At 39.0% G+C, this 20387-nt stretch overlaps 1 long non-coding RNA gene across 1 annotated transcript in view; it reads right to left on the bottom strand.

Moving 5' to 3' along the window:
- Positions 1–10964, bottom strand: part of LOC111817735 — a 14860-nt gene extending 3896 nt beyond the window's left edge. The window contains exon 1 of the long non-coding RNA XR_002821865.1: positions 10868–10964. This is a non-coding gene — a long non-coding RNA (uncharacterized LOC111817735). The remainder of the gene's footprint in view (positions 1–10867) is intronic.
- Positions 10965–20387: the final 9423 nt, after the last annotated feature.

Genomic DNA, 20387 nt, shown 5'->3' on the forward strand with positions numbered 1-20387 from the left:
AAGAAAGAAAGAAAGAAAGAAAGAAAGAAAGAAAGAAAGAAAGAAAGAGAAAGAAAGAATATCAAGTTCTAAAATGAGACTGCGAGGCCAGGAAGATAGCTCAGAGCTCTCAGGCACTGCCTGGACCTGGATCGATCCCTGATGCTGCAAGCCAGCCCCACGCCAAACCTACCACCGAAACCAGGCATGGCAGTACAGGCCTGCAATCCCAGTGCTGGAGAGGCTGAGATAGGAGGATCACTGTGAGTCCAAACTGTACAGCAAGACCCTGTACCAAATAATAAGTAAATAAAATATTTAAAAGTAAAATAACATGAAACTGTGGACCATAAAAGATCCTTTTAAATGAAGACCTTTAGATAAGCCAAGCTATTGGCTCCTCTCCAAGAAGGAACCAGTCTTTTACTCAGTGCACTTGGCGGACCCACTGCTCTCAGAGCACGGTGTAAAGCAGAAAGTAACGTAAGAACGCAGCCAACTGTGTGCAGTGCCCTCGTGCCTTTACATAAGAACAAAAAATTCTAATGAAAATGTTATCATAGCTATAATTATGCACTAAAGTAAATTCTAAGGGCTGAGTCAACTAAATTAAAAATAAAACTATAAAATCTAAGCAATGATTCTTCTTTCTTAATTATAATTTTATTTTATTTTGAAGAGTAAAAACAAAAGCAAGAACAAAGATCAGAAACAAAGAAAGAGGGTAACATACAAAAATACATTATGCTATAGATTTTCAAAACAATAATAACTGAAAAACAGTGGTTGATGTATTATTTATTTTTATTGTCATCTCTCTTTGTTGTTGCTATTATTATTATTATTATTATTATTATTATTATTATTTTGTGGCCAGCTTGCCCACCCTGGGGGCAGGGCTTGCATGGCAGATTTTGCCAAGGATCCAACCAAGGTCTCAGAGCTTTTGCCTAAGCTTGCCTAAGCAGGCACTTTAGACTGTTGAGCTATCTCACCAGCCCTAAGAAATGATTCTCTTTGAGGGAAAACTTGTATAGTTTTTATAGACAGCATAGCAGAGGAGTACAGCTGCTCATTTCTTGGTATCAAAGAAGCGAAAAGCATCAACGGAGAAGCAAGGAAAGGTTTTGCAGCCTTCCAGGTCACGCTCAGTGACCTGCTTCATCTAAACAGGTTCTGCTTTGTACAGGAAGCCACTACAGGCCCTCACAATCCAATCACCTTGCAAAGGTTGTGTGTGTGAGTGTATGAGCCTGGAGGGAGACATCTGGCTATGATCCATTAGCTCCACTTTGAGAACAATGGCTCCTGGAAGGACCAGGTACAGACCCCTGGGCTGCAGCACAAGTTAGCGATCAGGCAGTCTCCCTGCCAGTGCTCCCATGAAGAACCAATAGGGCAACTATATTCTAGGGAGAAAATGTCTCACATAAACATTAATCAAGAAAACCAATATTGAAAGAATCACTAACAAACATAAGGTTATATTAAACACTATATACAAAAAGGATTGAGGAAGACAGGGAAGATACCAGTTGATATCATTCAACAGAGGTGGACAAGGAACAACAGTCATAGCATGAAAAAGCCATGTGTAACTCCAAACTGAAGTTGGTGCCCAGGCTGGCAGTGTGTGGAGAGTCCTGCACCCTGAGTTCTTACGGGTCTCAGAAACCCTATCACTCACCACTCTAACAAAGCAGAAAAAAGCTCATCGAGGATGTTTCCAAAAAGGAAGATAAAGATAAAAAAACCAAAGTCCTACTCAAAAATGTTGCCAGATGTTCTAGCTAAGATCGTGGATGCCGCTGAAAAGACATGTAAGAATTTCCTGTAAATACATTGCTCCCCAAGCCCCTAACCAAAGAGGATACATTCCCTGAGCCCCACTGGATGCCTCTAACCAAAACCCTAGAAGTCTTATCTTTTGTCTTATGCCTACACACTTGAAAATAAAGCTTCATTTATAAATTAGGCACAGTAACAGGTCAACAATAACAAATAATAAAATAAGACAATTATAACAATACTTTGTAATGAAAGTTTTGTGGATGTAGCTTCTCTTTCACACAATTTTTATTGTGCTCCACTCACCTCTCTGGTGATGACCTGAGACAAGATAATGCCTACATGAGGAGATGAAGTGATGTGAGGGATGGGAGCCTCATGTGTAGCATTAGACCAGCAGTTAAGGGATACTCGACCCAAGTACTACCACATCTCAGGATTCTACTGCTGGCCACGCTACCTCCTACATATGCGTATGCATAGCATATGTGATGTGGACATACTAGATGAAGGGCTGATTTATGTTCTGGGCAGTGTGGTGTGATAGGAACTATGTGTAATGTCAAATTAATAAATTATTTTTCTCTGGAATTTTCCATTTAATATTTTAAACCAGGGTTGATCTTTGGTTACTGTAAGTATGGATACAGAACCACAGATTCGGTGCAGAAGGGATATTATAACCTAAAATTATAAAACTCAGGGGATACAATTGCTAAAATTAGCACAAGAGATTCTGGAAAATTATTAATAGCAACAGTGAGATGCAGAAGTTTGCTTCATTTGAGTAGGTATTACACCAAGTCACTTCCTATTTGGGGGATGGAGCATAGTGTTGACTAAACTGGAAAAGCTGTCATCCTCAACAAAACCAGTAAGCCCCACACACAGAGATAAAAACAATGAAAATGTAGATTTCAACGATTCATTCTCTAGACAGTGTCAGTAGGAACCATGAGGACACCCAGATCAGCCTGAGCAGATCCTTATGTGGCACTGGTGACAGCTTTAAGGGGCTCCACCTGCTAAGGAGCCACCAGTGCAGCATAGACAGAGAACTCAAATCCCTGAAGCCATGGTCCTAAAGTATGTGGCCTTGACTCATCAAAACCAGTAGTTACTCATGTTTTACTTCGCTTGAAGATAGTAGTAGGAGTTGTAAGGGCAGCAGTAAAGCAAGGTTCTCTAGGCCACATGTGGGTGTACGTGCTCCTGGACCACGAAAGCAGGCTAACTCACCACTGCATGTCCAGGGCCTTCTTTGGATTGTCTGGCAGAGGCAGCAGTGGCATTAACTCCCTGCTCTCCCATGCACGCCTTGCAGCAGCACCTCTGGATTCAAAGACCTCACAGGCAGATGACTTCCATCAACCCATTTGGGAAAAAAAAGAGCTTTAGATACCAAGATTCTACTAAGGCATCTGATCCTCCCCACCCCTACACCCCACTCTCTTCCAGTTCCCCAGCTACTGCCAGCACCCTGAGCAAACAAACTGTATCATAGTGTGGCCTTTCCCACAATGTGGTTGCTACCTATTTCTGTCATTTTCTACCTTCAGCCTAAACAGCAAGCCTCACCTTCCCAGGGCCCTGTGAACAATTCCAGGTTTCTTACTGTTCCCAGGAAAGGTAGCCTAACTTTATCTGATAGTATCACACTCCCCCTTTCCTCCCCCCTCCCTCTTCTCTTTTTGACTACCTGGGTCAGTCATTCCAGTACCTGATAGCAAGATGCCTAACAAGGAGTAGACAGCTTACCAAGGCTGGACTTGTGGAGAACAGATCCAGAGGCCAGACCTACTTTGCACCCAGAGAAATAGCACGGGGTCACTGATATAAAGCTCCATGGGTCAGCAGCCTCCCTGTCTGCTCTCCAGTACCCTGGAAATAATGACTTACAGATTCAGCCCAGCTGCTTTTGTAGCAACCAGGGATGATCTCCCCAAGCCTGCTTTGCAAGGAGACCGCTTACATCACTATACTCCATAGTGATGCTTGGGAGTTTAACTCTTCCAAACAAAAGGTGAAGATCATGCAGCCAAACGTCCCTAACAGATCTCAGTTCTCTTCTTGCACCTCAACCCTCCCAAAGACTGATGTATATGTCCACCAGGTCCATTTGACTCATCCACATGGCTGACACTGACAAAGGATGTACAATCTGAGGTACAGGATCTCAGGATAAATCCTGAGGGGATTTCACTGACCTTATCAGACCCAAAAGCTACAACTCTTGTTGCATAGGTCCTGCTTTACCTCGGTCCTAACCATCCAGCAGAAAAGTATAAAAATAAAGCAGAAGAAGTAAAGCCATGGTGTTACGTTGAGCTGTAGGGGACTCAGGTCAACAATTTCTGACATTGCCAGTCAAGTGGAAGACCCAATACTATTATGGACTACTGAACTCTTTTAGAATATTTTGCGGAGTTTACACACCTATAATATTCAAATAACAGAACTAAACAAAAAAGGGTATACAGATGAATGTCCATTTTGTATCTGTGTGTTCACAATGGTTAGGATAGATATATAGTTACATTCTCTTAATGAATAGAGGGATTTGTTGTAATGGTGTTTGTAAATAGGATATCATATCCGCATCTTGTACAGCAATTAACCACTAGGAAGAATGTATGCAATGTGTTAATTATTGAAACTGTCCTACCAATTTGTTTTGAAGTTGTCTCATTGCTATTTGTTTCTCAATAAAATTATGGAAAAATTTAAAAAAAACAAAAACCGAAGACCTGTGCAGTTGTTGCAATGCCACTATAGACCAGCAGGGACAGAAGCCTGGAGACTTGCACAATCCTGATAGAAGCCTACATATCCTACAAATGCGCAGCAGCCCTCGCCCATCTCCAGCTCAGTGTCCATCATTCTCTTTTCACCAGGTTCAGCAATGCCCAAGGGGCTCAGTGCTCCACATATCCTTATGTGGTTTCCCGGCAGGGGACTCCAGCACAGCGCGATGGGCGCTATCACCTCTTGGGCTTACCATGTTAGTACAGTCGGTCTGTCTGACCTTGCTTGCTTTAAGACTACTTGACTCAGATACTTTATAAGAACAGAATGAATCCATATGGAGAAGCCACAGCAAGGGAAAAGCACTGTCCTGACCTGGGAAAGGCAGGCATGGCACAACCTCAGGCACAGCTCACGTAGCGCTTCCAGAGGGCATCTCCCTGGCTGAAGTGGAGAAATGCTTCCATCATGTCTCATTGCATGGTGACCAGAGCCAATGGACCAAGGATGCTCAAGAGATTCCGTGCACAGATGAAAAGGACGGCAGCAACGCTACTGAGAACGGTTGCCAGGCAGACCTCTGTGCCTCGCCGACTGCCACAGCGACATTCCCCAGCTCATGCTGCTCCTGCACGCCTAAAAGGCCCTCTGCATCCTCAAACACTGAGTCATCCAGATACCAAACGGCTACAAACCAAAGACTTAAGACCTGCTGTTGAAAAGGTGAGGAGGTACAAGGTCTGCCACAAGACAACAGACAGGAGAGGGTGACCAGTACCCAGACAGATCACAGAAAATGGAATGAGGCAGAAAGCAGAAGCAAGAAGTAGGGAAGAAACAAACATTCACCCTGGGCGTGGCCTTCTCCCCACTTGTCATGAGTTCTTTCCTTTTCCTTGTATTTCTTATTCTCATCTTCCATCATTTCTTATCTTTTCTCCCACCATAGGATGAATTTATTTCATATTTATGGTCAGGTAGAATTGTGACAGAGCCATACTCTCCTAATCTCTCATTTATTTTATTTTTATGGCCTGCTCAGCCCACCCTGGGGGCAGGGCTGGCACAGCCTATGGTGCTGGGGATTGAACTGTGGTCATTGTGCTTGCCTAAGCAGGCACTTTACACCACTGAGTTATCTTGCCAGCCCCCTAATCTCTGATTTTCCTCCTCCATGTCAAGCTTGCTTGCTAGGTTCTTGTTTTCTTTCTTTCTTTCTTTCTTTCTTTCTTTCTTTCTTTCTTTCTTTCTTTCTTTCTTTTCCTGGTACCAGGGATTGAATTCAGGACCCCTGCACTTGCCGGGCAGGTGCTTATTCTACTAAACTATCTCCCTGGCCCCTCTATTTTCTTCTTTGATCTTAATATATATTTATACAGACAGACTGTATTCATATAGACAGACTGAAGAAAAATATGTAGTTGACTTCCATTTCTCTCATTTTTTTTCTTTAATTTTTTTCTCCAAACAGCAGAGAGAATAAAAAGAGTCTGTCATGGGAAGAATATGATCAGATTCTACTGTGGAAATATAATTAGAATATGTTCCTTGGGCATTCAATCCTGTTTCTAGGTAAAATTGTTTTAAAAATAACCACCATTAAGTTTGTTCTACTCACATTTTGCTTTTCTCATGTTGTTCATTCTGACTAAAATCATAAGAATATCTATTCACCTTCACTGATATTCGTCATTTATGGGCTGGCCAAATAGCACAATGGATTAAAGCACGTGCAAGCAGGATCAGGGGCCAGAGGTTTGATCCCTGGGCCTGCTGTGCCAGCCTCACTCCTGGGTTACACTGAGACAGCAATTGAGACTGGGCATGGTGGGGCAAGCTCCTGTAATCCCAGAATTTGGTAGGCTGTAAACAGGCAGATCACTACAAGTCTGATCTAGTAGGGAGACCCTGAAGACTGTGTAGACCTTTCCCTAAAAATACAGAGAGAGAGAGAGAGAGAGAGAGAGAGAGAGAGAGAGAGAGAGAGAGAGAGAGAGATTCATCATTTACAAGGGGTAGAGCACCTCAGATTTTTATTTGTCATAGGATCATAGGTTAAGTCTTAGCTCTAGTACCTGCAACTCTGGATCTCAAGTTAAGTTGGTTAAGCTAAACTTACATTGGTCTCAATTTATACCTTTCAGGCACAAGCATGTTTACTTATGCAATGCAGGTGGTAATAATACCTATAGCAGGGGCTGGGGAGACAGCTCAGTGGAATAAGTGATTCCCTGGCAAGGGCAAGGAGCTGAGTTCAATCCCCTGTTCCACTAATTAATAATAATAATAATAATAATAATAATAATAATAATACCTATAGCAAAGCATTAGTATACACGAAAATGTTTCAGTAATTAATCAAAATGAAGTATCACTCCATATTGTGAGTGTTAACTGCTCATCTACCACATTGCAACCTCAACTTTTTACTTTCCTTGCTGTGATTTCTCTTCCCTTATGAACAGACTCTAAACTCCTGAGCTGCCGTCCTCTCTCTCATCTCTCATCTAAGTGCAGTGAAGATGTCCCTTTATCTCTAGATCATTGTCTGTATTTTCTGCTCAAACCAAAAAAATCTGATTAAAGCACAAGGATCTTAATACACTTATTATGGTTTATAAATATATACACTTCAAAATTCAATCTACATACCAGTGACTATATTTATCTGTCAGGTGTATATTCCATCCTCTCTTCTCTTATTTTATTTTTTATAAAGAGAGTACAAATTAGAGGGCTCCGTGAAGGCAGCTAGCGGGAGACTGGGAGCCTGAGCCTCATGTTGTGCCCTGTGCTGCCCAGACTCATGAACAATACAGTCAGAATGGCTAAAGGGGACCCCAAGAAACCAAAAGGCAAGACATCTGTGTATGCTCTCTTTGTGCAGACCTGTGGAGAGGAGCACAAGAAGAACCCAGAAGTCCTTGTCAATTTTGCAGAATTTTCCAAGAAGTGCTGAGAGAGTAGAAGATCATGTCATGGGAAACAGAAGCCTAAGTTTGATGAAATGGCCAAGGCAGATAAAGTCCGCTATGACTGAGAGATAAAAGATTATGGACCCTCAAAGGGAGGCAAGAAGAAAAAGGACCCCAACGCACCCAAAAGACCAACATCTGGACTTTTCCTGTTTGTTCGGAATTCCGCCCCAAGATCAAATCCGCCAATCCTGGTATCGCTATTGGTGATGTGGCCAAAAAGCTGGGAATGATGTGGAATAATTTAAGTGACAGTGAAAAGCAGCCCCACACACCAGGACAGCGAAACTGAAGGAAAAGCATGAGGACATAGCTATAAGTCTAAAGGAAAGTTCGATGGTGCAAAGGGTCTTGCTAAAGTTGCCTGGAAAAAGATAGAAGAGAAGAAGAAGAGGAGGAAAAGGAGAAAGAGGAGGAGGATGAATAAAAACCTTGTCTCCTTGTGAATCCTTTAGAGTAGGGGAGTGCAGTGACTGACCGTTTCTTAAGTTAAATACCAACTGGACTGCGATCCTGTAGTCTCTCAAATGCTCCAGGAATTGGCAGTAGCTTCTCAACATGGCCAAGGGGATCTGGAATGCTATGACATTGCAATCAAAGCTGTACATATTTCCAAACATTTTTAAACTGAAAAGGCACCCTGTGTTCTCACTCAGTGCACTTTGCTGTGGCTGTGAAAAGGCATTTGGAGATGTCTCTGGAGGTCATTTTTTAAGTTGTAAGGTGGAATTAACTGTAGGGTCATTGGCTAGAAACCCTGAGTTACCAATTGTACATATCTAGAGTTTGTAAATAGAGCAAAGTAAACCAGGCAAAACCTCAGTGGTTCCTGCTTGGCCCTGAGGCTGGGGGCAGATGCCACTGAGAAGGGACCTTAGACCTGTTGTTGCTGTAACTGTGGCACGCATCCGTCAGCTTCTGTACATAGTGACCTAGCATCCTGCTGCCCTGTCTTAGCTGGGGACTGAGAGGGTCAGCTGGCATGAGAAGTGTTTGGATTTATTACTGTTTTATTTTTTAGTAAAGTGCTAAACTGTTTGCTTCCAAATTGTAGAACTCTTCATTGGCAAAGAGTCAGAGAAGGTTCAAGAAGCTTCTGGGGGCCAGGGAGATAGCTACGTAGAATAAGCGCTTGCCTGGCTTCTGTACTTAAACATGATTTGCAATGTTGTGTTAGTTTTTTGTATGCTTAGAATGCTGAAATGTTTTCTAAGTTAAATAAACAGCATTACAATAAAGAGAGAGTAGAAATTAGAATTAAAACAAGAAAATTACAAGTGATGCAGAATTTCACTAAACAAAGTAATATGAATTTCAAAGTATTTGTTGTAATACATTGTGTTGTCTTCCAACCAGCATTCATATGATCAGATATCTGCATGGAAAATTGAGTAAGAAAGAAAAAAAAGAAAGAAATGTATAAGAAATTAAGAAGAGAAAAAGTACAAACAACTTAAAAAATGAGACAAAACAAATGAAAACATTCTTTCCATAGCCTGACAGAAATGTACAGTACGGTTGTCCAAAACATATTGCTTGCATACATAGATAAATCTCTTTCCCTCACTCCCCCTTCTATCTTTCTCCTCAACTAGTTAACTCTTTACTTTTAAATAAGTTCATTCCTTTTTCCCAGTGCTTATTGTATGCTTCAGGTTCTATTTTTCTCCTTCAGGTTCTCACACTAAGGAGATAATATGATGTTTGCACATGGGGGTCTGATTTATTTTACTTATGAATGTATTCTTTATTTGCATCCACTTACCAACAAAAAACTCAAATTTATCCTGCTTTATAGTTGAATAATACTCCATTGTATAAAAATACCACATCTTCTTTATCTATTCTTCAGTTGATGGGCATTTGTGTTGTTTCCAGGATTTAGCTCTAACAAATTGTATGGCTATAAACATGGATGCACATATATCTCTGTGGTATGAGGTTTTCAGTTCTTCTGAAAAAAAATACCTAGGAGGGGAATAGTTGGTGTGAATGGAATCTCCAATCCTAGCTTTTTAAGAAATCTCCACACTGACTTCCGTAGTGCTTGTACCAGTCTTCTCTCCCACCGACAGTGTGGAAGGGGCCAAATATGTTCACTGAAAGAAAGAGGGTGCTGGAAAAACTGGCTTTCCACATGTTGAAGGCTAAGACTAGACCCAAGCCTACTACCATGCACAAAGTTACAGCCAAAATGGATCAAAGATTTAAATATTAAAGCAGAAATACTAAATCTTCTGGAGGAAGATATAGCTAAGAGTCTTAAGGACATAGGGGTAAGTAGAAAGTTCTTGAACAAAAATCAAACTGCACAGGAAATACTTCAAAGAATAAACAAATGGTATCTTATCTTTTTGAAAAGGTTCTGCACTTGAAAGCAAATCTGCAACAGAGAAAAAAGGAAATCCACAAACTAGAAAACAAATTATAGCCACCTGTCCCTCTGACAAAGGCCTTCTATCTAGAACATATAAAGTGCTTTAAAAATCAAGACCCCACAAATTCAAAGACTCAGTCCAAAAATGGCCATCTGAGATGAATATACACTATTTAGAGGAAGAAATATAAAATGCAATTAAATGTATAAAAAAATGTTCAACATCATTGGTCATTTGAGAAATGCAAATTAAAACAATTCTAAGATTCCATCTTGCCCCAGAAAGAATGGCTAACATCAAGAAGTCAGCCTATAACAAATGCTGGAGAGGATGTGGAGAAAAAGGAACCCTTCTCTTTTTTTCTATCTAAATACAGAATGCCAGTTTTCAGCCCTTTGTGTTACAAGACAAAATCAAAGACTACATTCCCAGCCTTCCTTTATGACTGGAATAAAATGAACCCTAGAGAAGGGGATATATTAGAGACCTTGAAATGGGTTCTAGTCTCCTGCCTGGATTATAGAACACAGCTGGAAAGGAAAGAAAGAGCAAGTGACAAAGCAGCAGGGTACAGAGCAGGGATCTGGGAGCACCAGATGCTCTCTAGGGACAAAGGGCCTGAATCTTTAGCTAGCTACCATTCCATTAGTCAGTGCAGGGAAGGCTATGGTGCTTTTCCTGGAACAGGATAGAAGCAGTGTTATAATAGGCAAGGTTAATATCCTAAACGAAACATGCCAAGATCAATCTCTATGCCTGTGTTCTAATCTCATTGACCTAGAGGGAGGGGCTTTCCAGATCTCAAAATGGTTCACAAGGCAGGAAGGGGAAGGAAAGCCTGAGCCAAATACTATGTTAATTTACAATTCTTGGTTCCCAAAAGAGATATAAGCAGATAGTGTAAGAGTTAGTGAAGTCTGTTTAAAAGTTAAGTAAGAACTATGACTTCTTTCTGACTCCTCCATTTTACTACAGAGGGCACAGCTGTGACAGCACACTTACCTCAGCCACTTTGGGCCTTGTGGGAGGCCTCTACGCTTTAGGATGAGAAGGTGTTATGGCTTGTATTTAGGTGTTTCCAAAAGCCCTCTGTGTTCCTAGGTGGAGGTTTTCAGAGCTGGCTGGATTTAGGGCATGTGATACTAAGATTAAAGATGTGTGGTTCTAAATTAGCTCATGATCAGAATTAGCATAGTTCTGTGTGGCAACACCCACAAGGCTAATAGCCAGCAAGTGATAAAAGGACAAGGCCGGCTTCCTGCCACTGCTAGCTGCCAGCCGCCTTGTGCTTGGCACACCGTGAACTGTTTCCCCACTGCCATGCCTTCCCGTACTGGGACCAGCCAACTGTGGACTGAAACCTCTATAAACGGTGAGCTGAAATAAACCTTTCCTCCTCTAACTGGAGTGCTGCGTATTATGTCCCAGCAACAAGAAAACAAGGGCACCCAAAAGGAGATTGACTATAGAGCTCACATTAGCCTGAGTTGTCTCTACCAGGCTTCTTTTAGAGTGAAGCAAATGTCTGTTTTAATTATGCACTTATGATAAGGAGGTATTTTTGTTCTTCAAAGTTAAGCTAATCAAATAATTTCTATATATTTGACACAGACCTCTCTGATGAGTTCTAATTCTGTATTATAGGGTGCTATTTAATATTTCAGACAAACCCCAAAGTGAAATTATCTGAAACTAGATTCAACATTTGCTCCTGCCAGACCTCTTTCCCACATTCCTATATCAAATCATAATGCCTACATCTACCTTGTTATTGCAAAGCTAACCAGTTCCCACTTTGAAGTATAAATCTAGCCAATAATACTACCAGTAAATAATGTTTAAATTTATCTTTTTGGGTTTACTTCCATTCCAAGAGTTTGTTCTTTCTCATCCTTCCCTCACTGACAGCAAGCTACAGTTCTATGTCAATATGTTTACTGAAGGCTACACATTTAAGTAGAACATTTTCTGAGATTTGTCAATGATAATAAGATTTTGACAGACATTAGTGATGTCTAAATCTAGATAATAGCAGTAGAATAATTCTACCAGCTAGTCAAACGCAGAAGGAAAGACCATGGGCAAAATATTTCATCTGAGTACTATAGAAAACATTATGCTATGTTTGTGATGTCTCTACTGGCTAAGGAATTCACTTAGATACAGATACATTTATTTTTAAATCACTCTTGTATCAGTGAAGGAAAGATCAGTTTTGAATTCCAAAGCAAGTGAGGGCTTGCCAGTTAGCTCAATTGTTTAAGTACTTGCCTGGGCACACCCAGTCAGGCTGGTAGGACAACGGTTCAATCTCCACCTCCACATGCCATACCACATCCACTGTTGAGGCAGCCTGATCCCACCAAAAAAAAAAGCCTGAATTCCAAAGCAAGCAAGTAATCATTTCCTCACAAGAACATTTTTCTTGTTAAACTACTGCAGGCCATCACCAGTAAAAAACCGCTTACCATAGAATCATGAAATCATCAACTACAGGATCATTTTACAAATTGAAATTGCATTATTTGAGTTCTGGTTGAACATAATCTATCTCTGTGCTGTTTTGCAAAAACTACATTTAAGTCATAAGTAAATGAATGTAGAACACACACACATAAACACAGAAAAGAAGAGGCAACTACAATAGATGAGAAATATCAGAGACTTTTAGAAGGAAAATGGGCAGGTGCATGGCCACGAACATAGTATAGTTAAAAAAGGGAGTGCTATCCAGCCTCAAGAGAAGCACAGTGAGAGGAAAGCCCAGCAACACTTGGAGCTCACTGAGTTGCTCAGAAATCGGAGGTTCGGCTTAATCAGAAAAAACAAAACAGATCATACTGAAGAAATCTGAAGACAGATGGGGTGATCTTTTTCTGACAGTTTTGTGTTTAGCTACCCCATCAATCCTGACATGGTTCTTCTTTCCTAAAAGTACACTAATTTTGTGGTGATATCATGCAAAGAGCCTTTTAATTTTGTTTATTTATTTATTTTAGGGAAGGGTGTACAGGGTGTTTAGGGTCTCACTACTAGATCAGACTCGTAGTGATCCGCCTGCTTACAGTTTCTCAAGATCTGGGATTACGGGTGCACACCAACATGCTCAGTCTCAATCCCTGTCTAACCATGCCCCAGGGGCGAGGCCAGCCCCAGGATTGAACCCCAGCCCCTGCACCTGCTTGCAGGTGCTTTGATCTGCTGAGTTTGGGGCCAGGGAGATGGCTCAGTAGAATAAGTGCTTCCCTGGCAAGCACAAGGGCTTTAGTTCAATCCAAAATTCTGGAAAAAAAAAAAATCTGCTGAGCTATTTAGCCAGCTCTTAAGTCTTTGAATTTTGGAAAACTACACACAGGAGAAGATGAATAAAAGAGCCAAAGGAACACCGAACATTTCATATGAAAGCCTGAGCAGTCAACAGCAGGATCCCCCAGCACATTTACATAAGCCTTTGCAGCTTAGTGGATTCTCTCAGTGCGCATTAGTGCAAGACGAAGGCACTCTAGAAACGGACACTGCAGTACATCCCTAAGAGACTCTCCCTCTGGGAGGTTCAACAGTTATTTGCAAGCCTAGCTGTGTGCACTGAGCATTCATTAACTCTGCTTTCTAGTTTAGTTTAGTTTTGTTTTGTTTCTGAACATTAAATTGACATTTAGTTCACAATTTAAAACTGAATGGATAAATCGTGAGTATCACATATAAAACAGTCTTCTAAATGGAAAGTAGTAAAAATAATCAATAAACGTAAAAGAAGATCTTTAAAGAAAGAGTAGAAATGCAGAAGGATAATTTAAAAGAAAATATTACATTTTTCTTCAGGGTCATAAAGATAATGCCGGAAACCACAATGAGATGATATAAATATAAATCTAGTATAATACAATAAACTTTTAGAACTTAAGCATATAGCACACATAAAAATATCCAATAGAAAATTTAAAAGACCAAGGACAAAAAAAAAAAGTATTTTAGAAACCAGGAAGATCAAAAGCAGGTGGAAAATATATAGAAAAGTAATAAAATTAGTGCACTTAAAAAAATTTGTGCTCTTCTTTCACTAGAAATATTTGAGGAAAACAATTTCAAGGAAAAAATATAACAAAGAGGAAAATAGAAAAGAATGAAATGAGAAAAAAAAAAAAAAGAAACGTATTTCCAAAGAGTGAAGGATACTTATTTTTCATAATGGAAAAAGTTCTGAGTACTCAGTAGAGTAACAATTTTGTTGCTGCTGTTGTTTCCTTCATTGGGAGTGGCCCATGCATCATCTTGAAATTTCAGAATAATATGATGAGGTGCTCCTAAACGCTTATAGAAATGAATATAATTATTTCTGGATTTAAAAATCAGGAAATCATAAAATGTTTGAAGAAAAACACTGTAAGCTACAAAAAACAGTATGCTTCAATGTTCACAGTAATATAATCCCTAAACTATAGTTCTATCTTCAGTGAACTATGATACTTAGTAATTTGTTTCAGAATTTCACCGTAATGGAACATCACAATCACATTCCTGAGGGTCCAGTGAACGTATTTTCCAGGGATGATTGAAATATGGTGGGATGGTTGTCAGGGTGGAATTCCAGCACTTTGGAGGCAAGAAGATCACCACAGATTAAGGCCAGCATAGTCTATACAGTGAGGCTCATGGCCAGCCTGAACTATATAGCAAGACCCTGTCTCAAAAATAAATAAAAACAAACAAACAAACAAAATATGGTGGTGCTGGGGCAATAGCTCACCTGTCTGTCGCCTGCCTGACAAGCACAAGAACCCGAGTTCAATCTCCGGTATCTTGTGCTGGCCACCAAAACTGGGTATGGTGGCACATGCATTGAATCCCTGTGCTAGGGAGGCTGAGACAGGAGGATGACTACAAGTTTGAGATGTGTAGTAAGACCTTCTACCAACTGATAAATAAAAAGATCTTTTTAAATTTTAAAATATTATGATGAATATTTAAGCAATAGCCAAAATCTCCAGTGATGAATGATGGGATAAATATGTTTCAAGTGATGGAAATGATGCCAGTGTTCTACAGGAATTAATGTCAGTGCATCCTTTATTATATTTTCATTTAAATACTTATCTTATTTTTATCATACTACATACTTAAAATTATGGAGTAACTTAAAAGGAAGATTTAAAAATGACTGAACAAAGGAAAGCCATGAAAGTATACCTTAGATGACAGTGAAAGTAGACTTAGATCAGCAGCTATGAGACCTCAAAGAAAGAAGAAAGGAAAGAAGGAAAGAAAGAAGGAAAGAAGGGGCCGCAGAGATGGCTCAGTAGAATAAAGTACAAGGGCCTGAGTTCAATCCCTGGTTCTACAAAGAAAGAAGAAAGAAAGAAGAAAGAAAGAAAGAAAGAAAGAAAGAAAGAAAGAAAGAAAGAAAGAAAGAAAGAAAAAAAGAAAGAAAAAAAGGAAGAAAGAAGAAAGAAAAAGAAAGAAAGGGAGGGCGGGCTTTGAGTACCTGATGTGTTCTTACAGAAAAGGTTTCATAATGTTTTGGGAGTGTTGGATAGATAGGTACATACAAATTAAAAATGTGAGAAAAGTTATTATCTTCAGAGAAAGCAATTGCGTAAGAAAGCAATTATATTGAAAGTGTAATATTTAGTTTGGATACCAGAAAACTTGCATTCTCATAATAATATAAACATTCACCCAAATCTCAAAACAAATCTATATTGGAATAACGAAGGTAGAAAGCACATGCTTCCATAGGTACCAGCAGTTAAAAGTTCTATCCTTTGACATATATATATATATATATATATATATATATATATGCCTAAAATGTGCAAGATTAGGGGTCTAATCTCTAGCACACAAGAAAATAATGTCACTAAACATTCTCTCAGGCTTTCACAGAGAGAACATTGGCCAAGCAATTGCCGTGACTCATCCACATGGCTGACACTGACAAAGGATCTACAATCTGAGGTACAGGATCTCAGGATAAATCCTGAGGGGATTTCACTGACCTTATCAGATCCAAAAGCTACAACTCTTGTGGCATAGGTCTTTCTTTATCTTGGTCTTAATCATCCAGCAGAAAGGTATAAAAATGAAGTAGAAGAAGTAAAACCATGGTGTTACGTTGAGCTGTAGCGGACTCAGGTCAACAGTTTCTGACATTGCCAGTCAAGCAGAAGACCCAAAACTATTATGGGCTACCGGACTCTTTTAGAATATTTTGCTGAGTTTACACACCTATAATATTCAAATGATGGAACTAAACAAAAAAAGGGTATACAGATGAATGTCCATTTTGTATCTGTGTATTCAAAGTGGTTAGGATAGATATAAAGTTACATTCTCTTAATGAATAGAGGGATTTGTTCTAATAGTGTTTGTAAATAGGATATCATGTCCACATCTTGTACAGCAATTAACCACTAGGAAGAATGTATGCAATGTGTTAATTATTGAAACTGTCCTACCACTTTGGTTTGAAACTGACTCATTGCTATTGGTTTCTCAATAAGATTATGGGACTAAAAAAAAGGAAAACTGTCTCCATTTCCTGAGTAAGGTGAAAATAGAAAATACATAAACAAAAATGGTTTCTCCGTCATACTCCCTGTATGTTACCAAGAATCTTGAACTCTACAATTCCTACACACACTGTCTTGTGTTAATGTTAAGAAAAGTTATTCTGCTTTTTTAATAAAATAAGAAAGAAATAAAAACATTACAGCACTGGTCTGTTGTAATGCACTTGGAAAGGTGAAACCTTAAAGGGAATCAGATTGGGCGCCCAAAATCAAATGAGCTTAAGGATTTAACTATAACCAGAGAATAAAAGGTTATTCAGTTTTGCAAATTTAAAGCAGTCTATGAGAAGTCTAATTAGTGAACAGAATTCTTGTTTCTTTTGCAATAGACCTTTAAACTATTTCTACTCAGCAGTCTCAAAATGATTTCACTAGGAGGTACCAGAGTTATTGAGCCGAAATGGCAGCTGCTGTTTTTCTTAGTTTCCTTTATTCCATAAAAAGTGTGGTAACTTACATTTGGCATCAAAACACTTTTCCTCTGGCTACTCCCTTCTGCTTTGTTGCTCCCCCAAAAAGTTTAATCTAATTTAGAGTATTCAAAGAAGAAAGATTAGGTTCTTTTTAAAAGTAATTAAAAGCATGAGGTCTTTTATTTACTGCCTTTTAAATAGGGACTTGCCTTTCAAAGAAATACTAAACTGAAACAGGTAAATTTCTTCTCAGTAAATACTGCAATTAACTGGGGAAGAAAAGGATCTGCATGTAAAACAAGCTCCGCAAGCCTGTGGATTAGCAATATTTACAGTAAGGAAAAGATTAAGCAGATCTCAATGTTGAGTTGTTTTGTGGTGTCACCCTGTTAAACCTTTTATTCTTACAGATCAATGTGTTGTAGTTTCACTTTTACAAATTCCTTTATTGTAAAAATGTGTGCAGCAGGATTCTGATTTTGTTTATTTTGTAACAAAATGGGACTGATGATGAACCTCGGATTTGACTACACATTTCCGGATAACACAAAAATGTTACTTAGATAAAAGGGGACAGTTTGGAATTTGCTTGGCAACTTGGGAATGAACAAAACTAACCCAGGAAAGTAAGGGAAAATGTAAATGAATAGAAATTCCCTGTATTTCAGTTAGCTAAAGACAAACTACCTTATACTGTTCACACCTAAGGCTTCTTCAGAGGATACAAGTAGGCTAATTAAGTTACACTATATTTTAATTACTCTCATTTCTTGGAGAAAGACATTAAATGACATTTACACATCTTTCTGCAGAAATGAGTACACATTCAACTTTAATGAGAAACAAAGAAATAATACGACACAGGTATGTACATAAATTCAGGTATATCCTGCTACACTAGAGCTCAGAGAGGCAAAATGGTTTAAATGTGATTCTTGAAATATAGAAAAAAAAAACCAGTAATTGCAAATATATCAATGTATTACATTGCAAATCAATAAATATTTACTTTAAAAATCAGATTTATAGCCACAAGCATGGCAAATATCTAAGTTAACTATATGGAGAGTAAGTTTCAAAAATATATTGACTATAATCAGTCATGATGTAACAGACACATGTGTCTTGGTTATTCTTCTCTTCTTGCTGGGATAAATACCTGATGCTCAAAATTAAGGAAGGAACGGTTTATTTAGCTCACAGTCAGTGGAGGTTTCAGTCTGCACTAGCTGGCTCCAAGACAGAGTGGCACATGGCAGAGGGCAGCGGTTCATGGCAGCAGCAAAGAGCAGGACCAGATGGGAGGAGTAGCAGCCACAGTGGCCAGAGAGAGCAAGCACCTCCTCTACGTGCATTCAGGCTGTCTGCCTCAGGCTGTGTGTAGCTTTCGCACCCATAATCGCAGCATTCCTCAGACCCATAATCCCAATCTTGGATCATGAACCAATCACAAATTCCAGAAGCTGGCGCATGACTGGCTTTGGGGGCACAACTAGACAAAAACCATAACATGGTGAAAATTCTAAAAATAAACTAATGCATACAAAGTAATTTTCTTTGCAAAATAACTTTAAAACCAATTAATCAAGGACTTCGCAAACTATGAAAATGATCATTAATGCAACTTGTGATTGACTATATACATGTGAATCAGTGTACTGAAATCATTCTGAAATGTCTTCAAAATATCTACTCCCTATTTGAAGAATAGGCCATGGATTAGGTTTTTCTCACTATCATAATCGTGAATACCACAAAGCACCAAGATGAATTTATCCTGATTTCTGCCTGATGCCACATATTTCTACATATGTCGTCATTGTCAATCACCTTTCCTCGTCTCATCAATGAGCAGCTGTCCTCTAGAAAGAAATGAGTGGCAGTTCAGAGACGAGGTGCTCGGCCTCTCTCCTCCACCTTACCTCTTTTCCAAGAACATTTTTACCTAAGAAAACTGTCTCCAAGCTTGTAACACAATGCTTCAAGTATATAGGTGGCTATCCCATGAACTTTAAGTAAGTGGATGAACACGTGCATGAAGAGAGTAAAGCAGGAAATAGGTACGCTTATAGGATAGGCCTACTAGGAAAATAATGAATTGCAGCAGAATATTTTTCCAGAGCACTCCAAGAAGTGATCGTTTTGTAATTAGTGATTTTGCATGCACAGAGCCTCGGACTTGCTCTAAGACCACTACTTATCCAATTACATAACTGAATGCAGGAGAGAAACCTTGCAAGCATGGGTAAGGAGCACATCCACACACACAGTGCCTTTCAGAAGTGCCTGTAAAACTGATGTTCAATATTTTAATTTCCATCATCATTTGATGACAACATTTTGCAAAGGCCAAACATTGAATGAAACCATACTCAGAGCAGTCAGGTTTAAAGCAGTTTATTCTTACTAGTTTCCATGTGAAAATTATTTGTGGCAATGGAAATAACTAGATTTTTTCCCTTGCTTTCCATTTCTTTTCTTTTGTTTAGGCACTCCCTTGATGGGAAGGTTTTTGTTAGGGTAAACAAGAAATTCCTCAAAAACCTCCTGCTGGGCACTCAACATCTTAGACAAATGCTTTGGCTCCCCTGGAAAATTCTCAAATACTTCCTTATGTTTCTGTAAAAATAAAAGGTGACTATCAAAGAAACAGAATCCTACTCTCCATCCCCACATTCCTTTACTTTAAAAGCCTTCTGGCCATCAAAGTGACAGAGTTATCTTAGTGACTCTCCCACTAATTTGGTGTTTGGGGCAAACCGCCAAGTGGGAAAGCGTTCTATTTAGTGGTTAATGAGAAATTAACTTTAAAGCTACTCCTGAAGGAATCCTTAGAAAAGAACAGCCACATTTTTGTCATTTGAGTCTTTATCTTGCTTTGGTAAAACAACTACAATCCACTTACTAATACTCTAATTCAACTTCAGACCAGTGGTCTATAATCCTCACAAAATCGAGGGAGAAAATAATTATTGGTAAATTTTAAACAATCCCTTTTAATTCATCCTAAATTAAAATTAAAATTAAAATTCATCCCTTTTAATCCCTTTTAAATCATCCTATTCTTCATAGCATTTTTACCCTCTAATATGGTATTATTTATTTCATTAATATACTTTTTCTTATTACTCATCTACACATATATGGACACACATAAATGAGGCAAGCTGATTCTTCATTAATGTAGTGTGGGCATCTTGCTACATCTTGCTATATGTATGTAGAGAGATTAAATAATCAGATAGACAACATTTCTTGTCATTAGTTATTTCAAGTTGAAGTTATAAGGTATTAGCTTCTTTTTGCTTTATAGAAGAATGAGTTCTGAAAAGTAAAGTGTCTGATATTCTATTATTATATAGGTCCATGCAGGCATAACCTAAATAAATTTTCCCCTAAGTCAGAGTGCAATACTTCGAAAGGATCAGATGCATCTATCTACCATTATCCACCCCTGTTGGAATATGATTTTTAATTAAAAGCTAAGCATAGGGGCAGGGGAGATAGCTCAGTAGAATAAGTGCTTGCCTAACTGGCAAG

This window comes from Octodon degus, unplaced genomic scaffold (genome assembly GCF_000260255.1).
Source record: "Octodon degus isolate 3935 unplaced genomic scaffold, OctDeg1.0 scaffold00068, whole genome shotgun sequence".
NCBI lineage: Eukaryota > Metazoa > Chordata > Mammalia > Rodentia > Octodontidae > Octodon > Octodon degus.